Here is a 20,429-nt window from a genome sequence, read left to right on the forward strand (position 1 = left end):
CGATCCGTCCTTTGAACTGACTCCTCGCGAGACGCTCAGTACTTTCGGGAGATAGCTGTTAGGAGAGTAAAAGTTGAAGTGTGTGAGTGTGCGTGCGTATACGACATTGCGTCTCGCTACCGCATCCGGAACTGCACCGATGGGGTTCCGACTGCTGACAGCGAACATCAGGGCGATACCGGCTAATTGTAAGTGCCAGCTCTCTCTCTCTCTCTCTCTCTCTCTCTCTCACGCTACACTCGCCAGGGCTCTCCTTATCCTACCTCGTACCTGCGACCTCGCTTGCTCGCATGCAAGCCCTGTATATAGTTTGTCAATAAATGCTGTGACAGTCCCTCAACAATCTCGACAGTCGTTATTTTGCGTGTTCCTACGCGTACACTTGTACCTCGCTCCATCACCGACCCAACCGCCTCCGCGGGCTTGCGTCTCGCATATGTACGAGATCGCAGCATAACTGGCCTGGCCGGAACCTATTCAGCACTAGGTGCTATCCCGACGACTCTCTTTCTCGAGAGTAACGAGGTCTACGGACCTTGATTATAGCGGAGCTGGAAACTGAGCAACTGCATCCAGTACACCGTTATATTGGCGCCCAACGTCTGGGATTAAACAATATTTGTTTAGAAGATTTCAAATTTCGGCATCGCAAGAAAAATAATAGTCGCACCGAAATAAAATCTATACAGCGAACAAAAGCTTATATTAGAGCGAGAACGCAAGTTACACGCTAAGCATAGCGACGCGCGACTTTGTTGACATCGCGGTCGAGCGAGCTCGCCGCACGAGATAAACAACACCGGTCTCCGGCGTTGTAGACGTTCGACGAAGTCGACGCGGCCGAAATATTATATTACGACTTATTACATTTAGCGTATAAGTTTCGGAAAGAGTTTTTGCGATTCGCTTTAACAGTTGTTGTGGGCGGTTCGTACCTCTGTGTACGTGAATTCGTATTGAGTTTTTTTTGTCACCCTCAAAATTTTTTTTTTCCTTTTCGTGTTATCTAAATTTTTTTTTGATACGACTTCGAATGTATCGTAGAAAATTTGTTTAGTCGTAGTTAGTAACCGAAAATACGAATTCACAAACAATTATTTTTGTTCTTCTCCTTCTATTTTTTTTGTGCCATACAGTTACTACTATAAGTACGACACATAAGTCGAAGCGAATATTTACCGCGCGCAGTGTAGTCAGTATAGTATAGCAGCGCACTGTACATGCACAAAGGTATATAGTTGCGTACATACAGTCTGATCTATAGGATAGCTGCGTACGATACATATAGGCATACAGACGTACAGTACAACGCTTACAGTAACATAGGTGGTTTTATACGGCACGCGCTCACGCTATAGAGGTACATACTCACTGAGTATTCCTAAGCGTCCCACACGTATACGGCCCTAGATATAAACATATTACCTGCTTGCCGAATTTAAATTCTAGCGCACCGTTATATAACTCACAGTGAGTAATACTGTCAATAGTCTCCGAAGCTTAAAGTACACTCTTAAAAATACAGCTGCTCGTAGCTAACGCGAGTAATTCAAAGATTATTTTATTTATTTACTCAGTGATTACATCTGTTTGAATTACTTTTCCCCTTATTGTCAATTTGTTACCTCCTGGTGAAATCAAACTTTTCTTTATTAATCGGACCCTCACAATACTAATTAAATATTGGAGGCAGAGGTATTGTTTAAGAGCGACACGCGGAAATAAATTCCACTTGATTATTTTTTTTTACAAACGCTTATAAAATTTAAGGAGAACAAAGCTTACTCATCTGACGAGCGCTCACTTGTTTCTCTTGTTTGTTGGAAATACAGTGAGTCAGAACCGCGTGAATTTTTTTTTTCTTCTCTCTTTACCCTTTCGTTATAGCAAACCAAAAAGAATTTTTCAGAGGATGGCGCTTTTTCAAGAAGAACTAGATTTACAAATAGAAAACTGGGCGCTTTCCCTGTCGCCATTGGAATTACAAAATAGATTAATCGAACTAGATCTTATTCGGAGTAATTCAAGGCTAGAAAATGTAAGTAGGTTAGCTAGACGACTTCGCGGAGACTACACTGCAGAAGATTTTCAAGAATCAAGTGATCCAATATTTATAGTTAGTTCAAGAAGAGACACAGATCTCCACAGATTAATACAGACAGATAAAACGTTACCTACGTCGCTGAAGAATAGCATAATAGCACGGCGCAGAGGAAGCAGAGTAAACGTGTTCGACACAAATTCGACATTCATAGATGAGTTCGAACCTCAGATTAATAATCCACAACTGTCAAGCATAACGCGAACGGGTACAAGTGTGTTGCCGACTAGCAACAGCACAGCGGCAACGACAAGTACCAGCACAATAACAACGCAAGCACAAGGAACAAGGCAAGCGAATACGCAAGTAACGTACTCAAACAATGCTCAGAGAAACGAAGAGTACCTCAGGCAACAAAACGAACAACTGATTAGAATGCGCATCGCAGACGTCAAAGAGAAGGAAGCTTTACGACAACAACTAGAACAGCTGGAACAAGTTATTTTAGACATGGCTGAATCCAGTAATTCGTACACTCCGACGACGCCAGCTGATAGTAGGAAAGTTGGATTTCAAGAGACGCTGGATATTCGACACCCTGAACCTGACGCGCATAGTACGCGATACGCAAGCGAAAACCCGTGGATAATTAATTTAGACGGTACACAGAACTATCAGACTAGGCAAAATCCATTCAGAAGGCAGAGTAACACTCCAGACTATCAAGAGTCTAAGGGGAGGGGCGGATCATCGATTGGTAATAACAATCCATTCCTCAAGCCTGGGGAAACACCATACGCTAATAGCACGAATCCTTTTTGGCCATTTGACGCCACGCAAACGAATCCGTTCAACTGCACACCCTCTCCTACGTGGACATCACAATCACGTAAAGACATCGGAAAAATCGTCCGAGAATGGAAAATAAAGTTTGATGGCAGCCAAGACACTTGCATCGAAGAGTTCCTACAGAGTCAACGAATGCAGAATGTCATCTCATCTAGACAACATCGATTCGCTGAATGCTATGTTACACGTATTAACGGGGCCAGCCCTAATCTGGTGTAGACAACTGCGACACACTTGGTGTACATGGACAGATTTCTGCAAAGCTGCAAGGCGAAGTTACGGAGTGGATCAGGACATTCAAATGTAGCTGTTAGCCGAAGCCCAAGCGCGTACCCAAGGGAAAAAGGAGTCAGTGAGGGAACACATCTTCGCAGTACTGACGATCCTCAGCAGGTTAGATGAACCTCCACCGGTAGACGTACAATTGAAGATGATTTATGACAATATGTTGCCAGAAATCAAGATGATTGTACCACGTAAAGACGTCACAGACTTAGACGCCCTAGTTACGTTAGCGAGGGACGCCGAGAAGTTGGTTCACGATCGAGACAACTACAAGCCGCCACCTCCACCGGAACGTAGCCTGCTACCGCATGTCGCCTATAAGGAAAAGCCGGCTACACCAACAGCCACCACTGCGAAAACTCCTAGCGTGAACGCTGTAACAGAACCCGTCGAACCAGCGAGCCCGCTCCAGAGCACGCTAGTCGCGACGGCAGTAAAGGAGGCCCTAGCCCAATTAGGCCTTGCGGGCATTGCTGCCTTTCAGCAGCAACCATCGCAACTACAGCCGAAAGCCATCACAGCGGGTGGAAATAACCCGAAGAACGGCAAGAAGTCGAAGCCGAAAAGTGTCTCTACCGTGACAATTGAAGAGGTAGTAGAGGAGAAAACGAAACGAACGGTACGCAAACCGGATAGTCACCACAATAAAGACCAGAAGGCTCGTGGGCCATATAAGCCCCACGTTAAATGCTATGGTTGCAGTGGGCCACAACACGTAAAAAGTTCGTGCCCAGAATGCTCCCAGAAGTCGGGAAAAGACCAAGGGAAGAAGTGAGTCAGGCCAACACTTCTCCCGAGGCAACAACGGCCTCTAGCGAATCGCTCGATTTAAAGAGCGAGGACGCACTCATGCCGTTGAAGGCCGAAGATCCAAGTCCGGAGGATCACCGTCGCTGGTGGATGCAGGTTGGAATTGCAGGGTTCAGAGTCCGCTCTTTGTTCGCCTCTGGAGCTGCACGCACCGCCATTGGCCCGGTCGGCATTCAGATTGCCTCGGCCTGTGGACAAACTATTACGCCCTATAAAGGACCAGGAGCGAAGCTCGCTAACGGCCAGTTAGTGCCGATTTATGGTCACGTCGACCTACCCTTTGACGTACAGGGTCGTCGAAAAGTACTGAAAGTCATGATCATGAGCGAACTTGATTCCTCCTGCATTTTAGGGACGGATTTCATCCGTGCATTTGGCGCCACGCTTAGACCTCGTCAGAATGTCCTAGAGATTGAGGGCACGTCGGAGACTATCCCTCTGGAGTTATCTAGTCTCACTGACGGCGAGAGTAATGCCCTGGCGGCCATTGGCCTAGTTGATGTTACGCCGCGGCAGCGTAACCATTTAAACGAACTGCTGGATAGGTGGCTACCAGAGAACGAACAACCACTTGGCTGCACTTCATTGATCATGCACGCCATTGATGTGGGTTCCGCTCGACCTATCAAGCAGAGGTACTACCCCGTGTCGAGGAAGATTGAGGAGGAGATGCATAAGCAAGTGTTGGAAATGCTAGAAGCAGGAATAATTCGACGGTCGAACAGTGAATGGTCGAGCCCCGTAGTCATGGTGCGAAAAGCCAATGGATCCTACCGGTTTTGCATAGACTACCGTAAACTCAACGCCGTTTCCAAGGCCAGTGCGTATCCGCTTCCATTCATGGACTCCATCCTTAGCAAATTGCAGAATGCTCGTTACATCTCGACGATCGACTTGAGTAGTGCCTACCACCAGATCCCCATGAAGGAGGAAGACATGCACCTCACGGCATTTACGGTGCCCGGACTCGGACTTTTTGAGTTCACCCGGCTTCCTTATGGCGTGGTTGGTGGCCCTGCGACGTTCCAACAGCTTAGCGATAAGATTATCGGGCCTGAGTTGGAACCTCATGCTTTTTCGTACCTGGATGATATTATTATCACTACCGACACGTTCGAAGACCATTTACATTGGTTAGAAGTCGTACTCAAGCGGATCAGCGATGCTGGACTCACGATTAATCGGGAGAAAAGCAAATTCTGTTGCAGCGAGGTTAAGTACCTTGGGGTGATGGTAAATCGAGATGGCTTCCGTCCCGATCTGGATAAGGTTGCTCCAATTTTAGACTACCCGGCCCCCAAGAATCTAAAACAACTCCGCAGGTTCCTAGGGATGGTCTCTTGGTACAGGAAATTCCTGGACAATTTTGCGACACTCGCCGATCCTCTCACTCAGTTAACCAGGAAAGACGTGAGATATAACTGGGGCGAATCGCAGCAAGAAGCGTTCCTACAAATTAAAACGCTAATAGCTTCGGCTCCAATCCTACATAGTCCATCATTCGACGAAACTTTCACGATTCAGACGGATGCTAGTGACACCGGCCTGGGTGCAGTGTTGACTCAAGTCCATGATAGCGAAGAACGCGTGTTAAGCTTTGCGAGCCGCACCCTGTCAAAAGCCGAGAGAAATTACTCTGTCACTGAACGCGAATGTTTGGCTGTATTGTGGGCGATACACAAATTTAGAGCCTATGTTGAGGGCTATCACTTCCAAGTTATTACCGACCACAGTAGTCTGAAGTGGCTGTGTAATATGCGTAACCCCAACGGTCGCTTAGCTAGGTGGGCTCTCGAATTGCAAGCCTATGATTTCCAGATTATCCATCGAAAGGGCCAGACGCCTTATCCCGAATGTACGAGGATGAAGACGAGAATACGCCCTTAGCCACCCTCGGTATAGGAGGAAAATTTACAGACGACCCATGGTATACTGACATGTGTGCCAAGGTAAGGGAAAACCCAACCGATCATCCAAACTGGAAGATTTCGGAGGGTAGACTATATCATCTACGTCCTGATCCTCTCTTAGACGATATCCTAGACGAACAGGACGAATGGAAAATGGTTTTGCCACCAGGGAAGACCGTAGAAGCGATGCTGGAATCGCACTGCGAGCCCACAGCTGATCACTTGGGCCGCCGCAAGACTTACGAGCGAATCGCACGATACTTCTACTGGAAGGGAATGTATAGAGATGTAAGTAACTTTGTTCGTACTTGCACGGTCTGCCAGCAGTGCAAGGTAGAACAAGCGTTACCCGCTGGGTTAATGGGTCAGAGAAGAGTCCCTGGACCCTGGGAAATTGTCGCCGCTGACATTATGGGTCCGTTCCCCCGGTCGACTCAAGGTTACCAATACATCCTCATCTTCTTAGATGTTTTCACGAAGTGGATCGAAGTCATCCCAATTCGCAAGGCGGATGGAAAAACGATCCGGAAAAACCTAAATGAACGTGTTATTCTACGTTTCGGAGTGCCCGAGGCATTTTTATCTGACAACGGGACGGAATTTCGAAACAAGGTGCTAGCCCAATTTCTTAAAAAACTGAGGATACAACATCGAAATATCCCACCGTATCACGCTCAAGCCAACCCGGTAGAACGTGTCAATCGCACTTTCAAGACAATGATTACGACGTTTATCGAAGGTGAACACAGGTCCTGGGATAAACACATTCCCCAACTAATGTTTGCATACAACACGGCTATCCAAGAGACCACAGGTGTTAGTCCGGCCTTTCTAAATTTTGGACGGCACTTAGAGCCACCCCACAACAGCCGCCGAGCAGAAGAGATTCTCAAGAAAGAAGAGGCAGAAGAACAAGCCATCAAGGACTGGGAAGATAGAATGCAACGTTTGTTGGATCTGCAAGTCCGTACAGCGAGACACGCACAGAGAGCTTCTGAAAAACAAGCAACTTACTATAACGCGAGACGCAGACAATCTGAGTATCAGGTCGGTGACCTAGTCTGGAAGCGTAATCGCATTCTTTCGTCCGCTCTATTAGGCATAAATGCGAAGCTCGCGCCGAAGTTTGCTGGCCCATTCAGAATTGCGGCCAAAATTGGACAAGATGTGTACACCCTCGAGAACGACAAAGGTGACAAGTTCGAAAAGATACATGTAGTCGATTTCAAGAAATATGAGGACGACGAAGACCCATCGAGCGACGAAGAACCAACGGACACCGCAACGACGACTGCGAATCCACAAGATGCTGCCCCGGCTTCGACTAATACGTCTGTAAACGTGGAAGCGCCACGTAAGCGAGGTAGACCGCGGAAGACGCGCATCGTTGTTAACCGTGCGATAACTAGAGTCACGCGCGGAAAGAAAACTAGCGAACCACCTCCTAGTATCGAGAATGAGGAGGTAACCCCGTTAGTAGTACCCCTGAAAAAGCGAGGTCGCCCAAAAGGTTCCGTGAACAAGCGAGAGACTCCTCCTGTCCTGTCCCCTCGTCGTACTCGGTCCAAAAGACCCTCATAAACTTCCTAGAACTCCCTCTTATTGACCTTGCAGATGATGGCGTCAGACCCCAGCTGGATCAGAGTCGTGGAGGGGGGCCGAACCCGCTGGGTTCAGATAGAGGATCTGCCGTGCGCTCGCGGGTAACTACCCGAAGCTAGTGGCGGACGAGCGCGACGTCAGACGCCGCCGCCAAGAATACGTCGAGGGGAGGAAAAAGCGCCGCGCAGCCGAGGAGGCCAAGGAAGCGCTTCAGCAGCGCATCGAGGAGGGGACCCGCTTGGTTGAGGAGCTCAACCAAGCCTACGAGGACCGGCGACATCTCGGTCACCCTCCCCCCAAGCTCCTGGAAGAACTGCGACTCGCTAGGCTCAACCTAGCGCTGTTGAAGGGAGAGAAAGCACCGCAGTGCTACATCTACGGCATGCTAGGTGTGGAGAGGGGCAGAGAATGCCCGAACGCCCGGAACCACGGGAATTTGTTGCGCCTCGCTCGTCAAGCGGCGGGAAAAAACCCCCTAGAATAAGGGACTAAGGCTCTTCAAAATTTTTTGTTCTCTCTTTTCTTCTATTTTTTTTCTCCTACTCCCTTATTTATTTTTTTTTCTCATTCTCTCTAAATACAGTTTCCTTCAATAAATAAGCCTCTTCAAAAATTTTTCCGTCTCTCAATGTTGATTTATTTACCCTTCCTTACTAACCTTTTTATTGCATGCTGGCGAGTTTTATAGAGTGAGAGCTGTTACACCTGGCGGTTACCCAGCGTCTGGAGGGGGGGTGTATGACGGGCGATATTAGCACGTCATAAGCTCAGCATGCCGCGAGAAGAAAGACTTGTACTAAATTCACACTGTTACAGGTACCAGCGCTGGCAAGGCGGGGAGAGCCGCTGGACGACGCGAGAGAGGCGGAGAGAGAGGGAGAGAGAGAGAAAATTCGGCGACACGCGACTGACAAGGAAAGGTACCCAACCCGAACTCACCGATTTTGATGATTTTCATATATGTTGTAGAACATAAAAAAATAAGACACGTATTTTTTTTTATCGGCTAATTTTCACTTTTAAGGGGTAAAAACCTCCCCTAAAGTTAACCCCCAAAAAGCGTTTTTTTTTAAATATCTCGGCTTAAAATTAATATTTTTCAATGAAACAAATTGGAGGTTATTTCATACAAAAAGAGCAAGTATTTCATGGTGATTTGAAGAGTAAGGGTAGCATCCCCTATTTTTTAGGGGTTGAAAACATATATTTTTTGGCATAATTTTATAATAAAATGTTTAAACCGACTAAAAAAAATTGGAAAAAATGTTTAAACATCCTTAATAACAAAATTTAGTTGACGTCTTTCGGTGTTTTCATAAATATTATCCCTAAGGGGGTAAACCACCCCTAACACAAAATAACTGTAAATATGTAATTCAATACATAATATTTTGTAGAAGGTTTGTATATAAGGGTTTTCGAGATCACTCTTTGCAAATCTGATATCAGATTTTGAAAATTCAAAATGGCGGAACCAATGAGGTGGACGAAAATGTCGAAAAAAAATTTTAACTTTCATAAAAACTTGTTATAAATGTGTGATCTTTATAGCCTGTACATGTGAACTAAAGAGCCTTAAACCCTAAACCCCTAAAGAACAAATAGGCTAAATGGTTGTGCTTTTTAACCAAACCACCTCAAATTCCTAAATTTGTAAACAAGAAAATTCTGTGTGTGAAGCAGTTTTATAATTTCCGTAGAAATTGTTATCAGAATGTTATTGAAATTCCTTTATTGTAAATTCATCTTATAATGTATTTTTGTTTATAATATTAGAGTATAATAATAATCTACAATCTTTTATCTTTTGCCATAGTGCATTTTTTGTATTGAGCATAAAATATATTATTTTACGATGTTTTTACAATAATGATAGTCCTCATAAAAGTGTTTAAAGCACAATGCTTTTTTGGACCAACCACATCGTACAATTGCAATGTTTGTGCACCCTTCTATTTCACAATGTGTTGCACAAGACTTTCCAAAACTGAAATCTATAGGATTATCAAATTTATCTGGTTTTTCATTGACCTAACCGCTTTTATACCAGGAATATTTAAACAAATCTATATATCTCGGTGAAGACAGTTGGTTGTGAACCAATGATTGAAGTTTAATTATATTATTTCTCACATGTAAATTCATATCATGATCCATTAACATTACATTATCAGAAAATGTTCGGACAAAGTTTTTCCAAATACGGAATCCATAGACATCAAGTGGTTGTATTTTTCCTGTGGTTCCAGTTGGAATTTTTTTTATGTTAATAATTTTATTTTGTGGCATTGTTTCTTCTATAACTTTGTCACAATGACCACTCCAAGAATCAAGTAATAGTATTGAGTGATGGCCTACATAGGGATAAAATATTTTTTCCAACCAGATTTTGAAGTGATCTGCAAGTAAACGACTTACTAATTAACTGATCAACGATATTACAATGTAAAAATTGTTATTAGTTCCCTTACTTGTTGTTAATTTTCCAGATTTGGATGCTTCCACGTACACGTTTTCTGGTCTAAATATGTTTTGTTCTACAATAGGGCCAAACTTGCCACTTGGTTCCTTTAAAACAAGAAATAGCGGTGACAACAGTTGTCCAGTAGCTGATATTAGTGGCTGTATAGTATAACTATGCGTTGTTGCTGAAATTGACTGTACCAGACATTGCACTTGCTTTACTCCTTCTACTGCTAATGTTCTTCCAGAATGCATTTCTAGCTGAAATCCACTCTGATCTGTATTATACAAATTTTCGAGTCCAATCCTTGGTATACACGATTTAACGTCATCGATAAATGCTTCAGCTTTAGCCGTAAGTTCTGCACTACTTTCTAGTGTTTTTCTTGTTATGAACTTATTTATTTTCCTAGAAACTATTCGGTGTGCTTGCTTAAATTTGAGTAACCAATGTTTAGAAGCTTTGAATCTAATATCATCAAAACCAATTTCTTTTTTAGCTTGTAAGGCCCATCGAATTATATCTTCATCATGGATAATTGAACCACTGTCGAGAGCTGCTTGAAAATTATCCAGGGTATACTGACAAATTTGTGCTACTTTTTCTCTATACGTGCCACCTTTATTAATTGAATGAGCCCAACGACGTAGCTGACTAATAGATGATACTTTTTTGAATCTGTTTTGCACTGTTTTGAGACTTAAATTTTGCTTCGTTTTGCTACTTCTCCAAAATTCTACAGCTCTTTTTTTGTATTCAAAATCTAGTTCTTCATTATCTGCTGTACATTGATTTGTTGGTGCTATATCCGGATCAGGAAAATGATGTTGCACTTCATCTTCAATTATTTCCGCATTATGGTCTTTATACTCTTCTTGAAAATCCAAAGAGTCATCAGTAATCATTTCTACATCGTTGAAATCATGTGTTGCATCTATTAAAATTTCTTTTATTTTTTTGGCCAACTCTGTTTCGTGATAATTCGTGACTCTATCTGGTATGTTTAACGCTTGAAAGTATGCTAATAATAAGTTTAGAACGTTTAACGGATTAATTTTCATTTTTCAATCTAAAATGAAAACAAGCGGTAAAATTTATACAAGCTGTGTTTTTGCATGTAAGGCACGACTGCTACATTTCTACCAGAATAAAACGAGTGAATGTAAATTGAATCAAATCATTAATTTATGCATTAGAGAAGAATTCTCGTTCCACTTTGTGATGTTCGGAAAACTCTATTTTTGGTTTTATTCAACTTTTATTCACTTTGAAATTGAATAATGTAAATCTATATAAAATCACTAAAGAAAATTTTCTACAACTGTATGATACCACTGACAAACAAAAAGACGTACTATTCGTACTTTCCGGCATCGAACTAGAATACCCACAAAACTCATTCACTGCCTAAAAAATAACACAGGCAGCTGAGGTAAACACTCGATGAAAACAATCTAAAAAAAGAACATACTGATTCGCACATATTGTCAACAACTTTTATGAGTGAAAGACATTTATCTGTGGAATTATCATTGAATGTACGATAACATTCATTAAACCAATGAATGCATATAAAATTCCCTTTCAATAACAACGTGTTCTTTAATTGCAAATGAAGTTCGAGTATTAATATTCTTTTATGTATTTTTACCAATAACAAAAATTATCATAGTAATATAATAATAATAATAAGAAGAAGAAGAATAAGCATAATTGCAATAGCAGTAATAACAGTAATACTGATAATAGCAATGATAATGAAAAATAATAATAATAATTAGAATAATATTTATGATTAAATTTAGATTTTTTGATAAATTCATTAAATCGTAGCAAATAGTATTATTATGGAATTCCAGACTGTAAATATTTTACTATAGATACAATAATCATTACTTCGAGAATTCATCTAAAAAACTTTCGGCTTACGAAATAATTGTAACAATGAAAAACTCCCAAGTTTGACAACATTAAATTTTATTACAAAACGCAAAAGAGTTTGATAAACTAATTTTATTAACCTATGTTTTTTCATTTGCAAAAAAGTGTGGACTTTTTGAATTTATAAAATTATATAATTATGCAATTTATGAAATACTTTATAATTTATGAAATTACTTTTGAAATTATGCTAATTTATAAAAGCAGAAAAATAAATAATCTTTGATTGAAACATAAAACGAGATGTTATTTGTTACATACAAAATGATAGAATAAAATATCGGTAATATGTCTATACTCGTGTCTACGGTAAAGCATAGGCCTTCGGCTTGTCTGGAGGTTAAGGGTTTGGAGTCGTTTGGTTAAAAAGCACAACCATTTAGCCTATTTGTTCTTTAGGGGTTTAGGGTTTAAGGCTCTTTAGTTCACATGTACAGGCTACAAAGATCACACATTTGTAAACAAGTTTTTTTGAAAGTTAAAATTTTTTTTCGACATTTTCGTCCACCACATTGGTTTCGCCATTTTGTATTTTTAAAATCTGATATCAGATTTGTAAAGAGCGATCTCGAAAACCCCTATATACAAACCTTCTACAAAATATTATGGATTGAAGTATACTTATAGTTATTTTGTGTTAGGGGTGGTTTACCCCCCTAAGGGGAAGTATCTATGAAAAAACCGAAAAACTTAATTTGTTTATTATAGATGTTTACAAATTTTTTCCAAATTTTTTAGTCGTTTAAAACTTTTTTATTATATAAAATTTTTTTTCGATATTTCCGTTCGCCATATTGGATCCGCCATTTTGAATTTTCAAAATCTGATAACAGATTTGTAATCAGCGACCTCGAAAACCTCTATATACAAACTTTCTACGAAATATTATGTATTGAATTACATATTTACTTTTGTGTTAGGGGTGGTTTACCCCCTTAGGGATAATATTTATGAAAACACCGACAGACGTCAACTAAATTTTGTTATTAAGGATGTTTAAACATTTTTTCCAATTTTTTTTAGTCGGTTTAAACATTTTTATTATAAAATTATGCCAAAAAATATATGTTTTCAACCCCTAAAAAATAGGGGATGCTACCCTTACTCTTCAAATCACCATGAAATACTTGCTCTTTTTGTAAGAAATAACCTCCAATTTGTTTCATTGAAAAATATTAATTTTAAGCCGAGATATTAAAAAAAAAACGCTTTTTGGGGGTTAACTTTAGGGGAGGTTTTTACCCCTTAAAAGTGAAAATTAGCCGATAAAAAAAAATACGTGTCTCTTATTTTGTTATGTTCTATAACATATATGAAAATCATCAAAATCGGTGAGTTCGGGTTGGGTACCTTTCCTTGTGAGACGCGTGCCGCCAGATACGATCCGACCTTTGAACTGACTCCTCGCGAGACGCTCAGTACTTTCGGGAGATAGCTGTTAGGAGAGTAAAAGTTGAAGTGTGTGAGTGTACGTGCGTATACGACATTGCGTCTCGCTACCGCATCCGGAACTGCACCGATGGGGTTCCGACTGCTGACAACGAACATCAGGGCGATACCGGCTAATTGTAAGTGCCAGCTCTCTCTCTCTCTCTCTCACGCTACATTCGCCAGGGCTCTCCTTATCCTCCCTCGTACCTGCGACCTCGCTTGCTCGTGTAAAGACCGTATTTGGTATAAATGCGGGCTGCGCGAGTTCACAAATAATTATTTAGTTCGCGGAAACTAGCATAAGCTCGGGAGCTTTATTGTTACTAGGGAGTACTAGGGTTGAATGAATAATACTGAATGTCTGGGTGTATAATTTGTCTGTCTTTAAGCACGAGTGGACGCGTGCGCGGACAGTACGGCGCGGACTCTCTAATGCACTGTTGTTGTCTGGAGATGGGACCGGCGCGGACTTACTTGTGCGCGGACACTCTTGTGCGTGGACGGTGTATTGTCTACTCTTGATGGTTTCGTTCGGACTTCGATGTATCCGAGTTCTCTATCGTAGTGCTATCTCTCTTACCTTTGTGATTTCGATGATGATTTAGTAGGAGCTATTGACTTTCTATTTGAGGATATGATTTATGGTGGTTTCAATTAATTTATTACTCGCTGAATTTGTATTTTGTATTATTTGTTATTGATTTATTTTTAATTGACCCAGAGCACTTCACAGACGTTTGATGTTCGACATTTATCTAATAGTTTCGTTGATAGTATCGTATTTAAAATATGTAGTGTAAAGACTTACAATTATAATCTTAGTAGGTACGCAGGATTTTTCTACGATCCGTACGTGGCCAATACTGATTGAGTTACTCTACACGATTACTCGTGGCAATAAAATATGTTGATCAACTGCACTGCTAACGCCGGAGATTCCACTCGACGGACCTTAGCTTGTACTTCTCTCTACGGTGTGAGTCTGGATTCAAAGGGCTTTCCGGTGATTGTTATGCCGAGGGACGGATTTAGCACGCTCCCAAGGTGTTGGACGGATTTAGCACGCTCCAAGCACTAACACAATCAAACACCGCCGCTTCTCCTTAGAATCAACTACAACCGATAGTGAGCAAGTAACTACGCAAAAAGGTGCTGCGTGGATCGGCTCCAGGGTTTTTAAAGCCTCGGTGTCGATGCAAGCAGTTTTGTAATTTAGATGAAGAAGATCGCGGTCGCCCAATCAGCACCGGCCACACAGGATCGTCGCGTATGTCTTGCAATCGTGTTTCGCGCGCGAGGAGTGCTGACGCGAAGGTCAGAGCACTCGCTCCGATTTTCTGCGCTCGGTAGTGTATTGTCGCAATCGGTACAGCTCTCGTTGGTTTGTGTGTATGTGGATGCCGTCTATTAGGCGTTATACGCATTCGTACTATAGGTATATAAACGTGGGACATTACACCTCCCCCCCCAGAATATTGCCGCCCACGGCAATGGAGCCGGCGCAAAAAAATAAAAAAAGTGTCCCATGTTTATCATTCCGGACAATTTGGTGAGTACAATTTATTTTATACAATGATTTTAAAACTATGTTTCGCTAGTAGAGAATGAATATAACTTACGAAAATAAAGTCTACATGTAGTGTAATAGATCTAAGATATGGCTTTATGACAAAAGTTTTCTATATATGAATTATTAAGATCTTCTTTTTAACTTACAAATCCTACACTCATACGGAATTCTATGAACGCACTCACCGTTCGCCCAGTTAGTACGACAAACAACGCAGAGTATCCAGTTTGTGGTGTGATGTTCAATTCCCTGGTACCAGCAGTCCTCTCTGCAACCCGTACAGCTTGTGAATAGTGGTGGCTGCGGAGATGATGGATGTTTAGTAGTAATTTTTAGTCTTTGTAGAGGGACTCTTGGTCTGGAGTTTTGGGCTTCTTCCTTTAGTTTTCTTCTCTGCTCTCGCTTCCTTATTCTATCTTTCTCTCTTTTTCTTTCTTTTTCTTCTTCTGTTTCAGTATTATTATGCGTTTTCTTAGCTTTTCCTTTCTTATCTTTCTTTTGCGATTTTGTTTTATTAATTTTTGTTTTCGGTTGTCCTTCCTCAATTCCCCTATTCGCTGGACTTTTCCAGAACCAGGTTATCCAGTAAATTAAAACGTCGGTTGATATGAATAACCGTTGCTGATTGGGGACTAATATGTAGCGGTTTTCAATTTTTGCCTTCTTTAATTTAGGCTCTTCTTCCCGGGTCTGATATTGTAGCACACTATGTTTGTTTCTCTTCTTTGCTGGCTGTTCTGAATTAATGGTCAAGCTTGGGGGACACAGCTGATTCACGGTTTCTCGCGACTCGTTTCCTTCCGCGCTTATTTTTGCTACGATTTTGTCTAATTAACGATGTCTTTGTTGGTCTCGGCCTAATCGGCATTACTCGCGCCTCCTCCCCCTGGTTTTTACTATCTTCATTTTTACCTTCATTGCCTAAATTTTCTTGATCGTGCTTATCAACGGGATTTCTAGACAACGCGTCCGCATTAATGTTTAATCGTCCAGGTTTGTACTTAAAAGTGTAGTAGTAATTTCGCGAGCGCATTCTCCATCTATTGAGCCGACTAACTGGGTCTTTAAGGGAATCCATCCAGGTCAGAGGTTCATGATCTCCGAACACAGTAAAATGCCGGCCATACAGGTAATGTCTAAAATAGTCTACAGCTTCCACCATAGCCAGGCATTCTTTTTCGGTTGTTGAATAGTTTTTCTCTGCTTTATTAAGAGAACGGGACATGTAGGCTACAGGGTGGTCTTCTCCTGGTTCACCTTGGCTAAGGACTGCTCCTATGGCTCCATCACTGGCGTCAGTAGTCAATATAAAAGGCTTTTCGACGTCCACTGATACTAAAACAGGCGCCTCACATAGGGCCTGTTTCAATACTTCGAAACTCGAGTCTTGGTCAGAAGCCCACTCCCACTTCTTGTTCTTCTGTAAAAGTGAATTAAGAGGTCGGGCTTTGTCTGCAAAATTTTTAATAAAACGTCGGTAGTATCCTGCTAGTCCAAGGAATTGACGGACCTCCGTTTGGTTTGTCGGTTTCGGGAAGTTTTTAACTGCCGAAATTTTACTTGGATCTGGCCTTACTCCATAGCAATCAATTATGTGGCCTAAATATATTATTTCTGGAGTTAAAAATTGACATTTATCTATTTGCAAGCGTAACCCTGCATCGGACAACCGGTCAAACACTTTATAAATTTTCTCCTCATGCTCTTCTAAGGTATTTGCATAAATCACTATATCATCTAGAAAAACGTACATTTCTACTCCTTGTAAACCCGATAAAACGCAGTCCATTAAACGCTGGAATGTTGGGGGCGCATTAGCCAATCCGAATGGCATACACACATACTCGAAATGACCATACTTGGTGTTAAAGGCAGTTTTTTGAATATCCTCCGGTTCTAGTTCTATCTGATGGAAACCCATAGCTAAATCGAAAACCGAAAAGTACTTTGCGCTTCCTATCTGTTCCAGAATCTCTACGATGTTAGGCAATGGGTACGCATCTTTTATTGTTTTTGCATTCAATTTGCGATAATCAATCACTAACCTGTATTTCCTTTTACCGTCCGGTCCTGGTTTCTTTGGAACAATTCTACACGGACTGCAAAATGGACTGTTTGAACGTCTGATGACTCGAGCGTCCAGGAGTTTCTGTAACTGACTGAACAACTCCTCTTCTTGTCCTGTTGGTCCTCTTTTATATTTTACTCGGACTGGCTCCTCATCCGTCGTCCGGATCTTATGTCTCACACAAGATGTCCTAGGTGCTGGATCTCCAGGTAGATAAAACAAATGTGAATATTTCTTCACTATTCGTTGTATCTGTCTCAATTCGTGTCTCTTATGATATGTTTTTCTAACCTTTTCCATAATAAAATTTATTCTTTCTTCCGAATTTTTCGGAGCTTCGCCTTCCAGTGGAAAGTCCAGGAAGTCATCATCTTCACTTAAATCGAATTCTTCAAGATGTTGCGGCGAGATTTCGATTTCTACTGGGTCTTCTCTGGTATTTATGGCCATTGCATAACAGTAACCCTTTTCATTCATTACTGCAGCTTCCCCAATGTATACTCCCGGGACGGTCTTGATCAGCCTTAAGTAAGCCTGCCCTTGTACTGAATCTTCTGTAGCGGGTATTCTCACGGGAACCTTGGCTCTAGCTGGTAGCTTGAAAACTGTATTAGCTTTCAATTTGAATCCGTTTGGATTGTACGGTCTGGTCGGCAAGTCCTGAACTTTAGGATCGATGGCTTCGGACTCATACGGAAATTCGTACTCTTCTACGGCTGTCTCTTTACCTTCCGAAGATTGTCCTTCAACATTTATTTGGCCATATTTTATGTCCACGTCCTCCTGATTTTCGGGGAAATGCTTATGTACAAAAGGCACTGGTGTTATTGGTTGGCTTTCGGTGATTAGGACCTCATCGCCGAACTGAATATTCACTTTCTCTCCGTAGAGAAACGGATTGCCTAATATAATGTCCTCATGTAAAGGTATACTTGAGGGTAACACATGAAAGATGTGTTTCTTACCCATAACAGTTAGTTTTACTGTTCCTAAGGTGTCGAATCCTTTGGGTGCTATTCCCATGATGTTTATAAAGTTATCATGTTCTATGACTACTTCTGGTCGTAATGAGTCATGTTTAACTACATTTACCTCAGCTCCGGTATCTATGATGCACAGAGCTTCTGGTACCGTTAGTTGTTCGATTTCCAATTTTACTGTTGGAGTTCTCTTGACTCTCGTCGTGAGTCGTATAATCTGTGTTGGCCTTCTGCTGTCTGATTTGGCCTCGGGCTCGCTGGACGCTGTTGCTGTGTCGATGAGCCCGTCGCCGCATCCTTCCAACGAGCTTCCTCCCAGTTTAAATGAATTTTATCTCCCCGATACGGTGACGCTGATCGGTTCCTATCACCCTTGAATTCCATCGCCTTGCCTTCCATTGATATCCATGGCTGTTGGTATCCATATCCTTGCATTTGTCCTTGCATAGGATGTTGCATATATGGATTACTGTATGGAAAAGCAAAGGGGGTATTCCCCGGGGGGTAATAGTAAAACGGCGGAGGAGGCATATACGGGTATGGTCCCATCGGTGGATAAGGATGTCCATACTGTCCGTGGTCCACAGTCCCAGGAGGGTATCCTCGTGCTGGAGACACTGATCTGCTTCTCGACTGGGTTTGTGGCCGTTTCAATATACTTATTGGACCCGTGGGTTCGGGTGCTGGCGTATATCTCAATTGAGGTGGAGCATTTATTCTCCCATTCTCAATCACGGTTTTTGGAAAGTATGTATCATTCGCGTTGTATGCGTGAGCAATTTCGTCTCTTCTGTGTGTTGCCTCATGGAAATTTACTCTCTTCGTTACAGTTTCTACTGCGTCCTCATAATTTTTATCTGCGATGTTCGTTGGTTGAACAAAGTCTGGAATATTTTCTCTTTCTCTCGGTCTCTGATCAGGGTTGCAATAAACATAGTGTACTCGGGGATACACGTAATTGTCACCTGTCATTTTTATCCTGGCTTTCTCGTAATTGAGGGCTGAATTGTAGGCTGCTTGTAGGGTTTGCGGAGCCGAGTCCACCAGACCTGTCCTCCAGCCGTCCGGTAACCCATTAACAAAGGACTCCAGCGCTAGCAACTCGAGGTGCGGCCTTTGGTCCACAGCTGCTTGTGCTTCTGTCAATCCTTCTTTCACGGCTGTGACAGCTGAATTTATCAATACATTCAAACGTCCGTAAAATTGCCGAACGTTTTCTCCCTTCCTCATTGTGGCTGATTGAATTTCATTCAAATAATGACCGTATGATTTGTTAGGAGCTAAGCTTTCTTTTAGGTGCTTTTTGAGATCTGATAATGTGGTAAACGTGTGGCCTTCTAACATTTGCCTTGCTCTACCTCTCAATTTTGAAATTACTAACCTTAAATACTGTGGCTCTTGTTCTCGTGGAAGTAGCGTAAATCCGTTATCCACGTCCTGAAGAAACTCTTTAAGATGCATATTAGTTCCGTCATATTCGGGTATGTGCATGACCGCTCTAGCTATATTTTGAGTCTGACTTGCCTCCATCACACCACGGGACACGTCCAACATTTGACGATCACGTTCCGCCTGCTGGACACGATAAAACTGGTCCAACGCCTTAATTCTAGCTTGCACGTCCTCAATAGCGAGAATCTGCTCTCTAGTTTGATTTAAATCGATCGACATTTTCGTATTTTACTTTTTATAGGTTTCAAAAGAAAAACTTCTAAAATAAATCTAATCTAAAGACTTCTCGAAGAAATTCTAGAAATTGTTACTCTAGTAACAATGGCTAGTTCCCCACAAGGGATGCCATTTTGTAAAGACCGTATTTGGTATAAATGCGGGCTGCGCGAGTTCACAAATAATTATTTAGTTCGCGGAAACTAGCATAAGCTCGGGAGCTTTATTGTTACTAGGGAGTACTAGGGTTGAATGAATAATACTGAATGTCTGGGTGTATAATTTGTCTGTCTTTAAGCACGAGTGGACGCGTGCGCGGACAGTACGGCGCGGACTCTCTAATGCACTGTTGTTGTCTGGAGATGGGACCGGCGCGGACTTACTTGTGCGCGGACACTCTTGTGCGTGGACGGTGTATTGTCTACTCTTGATGGTTTCGTTCGGACTTCGATGTATCCGAGTTCTCTATCGTAGTGCTATCTCTCTTACCTTTGTGATTTCGATGATGATTTAGTAGGAGCTATTGACTTTCTATTTGAGGATATGATTTATGGTGGTTTCAATTAATTTATTACTCGCTGAATTTGTATTTTGTATTATTTGTTATTGATTTATTTTTAATTGACCCAGAGCACTTCACAGACGTTTGATGTTCGACATTTATCTAATAGTTTCGTTGATAGTATCGTATTTAAAATATGTAGTGTAAAGACTTACAATTATAATCTTAGTAGGTACGCAGGATTTTTCTACGATCCGTACGTGGCCAATACTGATTGAGTTACTCTACACGATTACTCGTGGCAATAA

General features: G+C 41.8%; 2 protein-coding genes across 2 annotated transcripts in view; both read right to left on the bottom strand.

The window, feature by feature from the left end:
- The window catches only part of LOC107981668 (ras-related protein Rab-32), a 229,075-nt gene that overhangs the window by 199,258 nt on the left and 9,388 nt on the right, over positions 1-20,429 (bottom strand). The gene's annotated exons all lie outside the window — the stretch shown is intronic.
- Positions 1-20,429, bottom strand: part of LOC103316989 — a 357,042-nt gene that overhangs the window by 78,698 nt on the left and 257,915 nt on the right. The gene's annotated exons all lie outside the window — the stretch shown is intronic.

This window comes from Nasonia vitripennis (assembly GCF_009193385.2).
Source record: "Nasonia vitripennis strain AsymCx chromosome 4 unlocalized genomic scaffold, Nvit_psr_1.1 chr4_random0005, whole genome shotgun sequence".
NCBI lineage: Eukaryota > Metazoa > Arthropoda > Insecta > Hymenoptera > Pteromalidae > Nasonia > Nasonia vitripennis.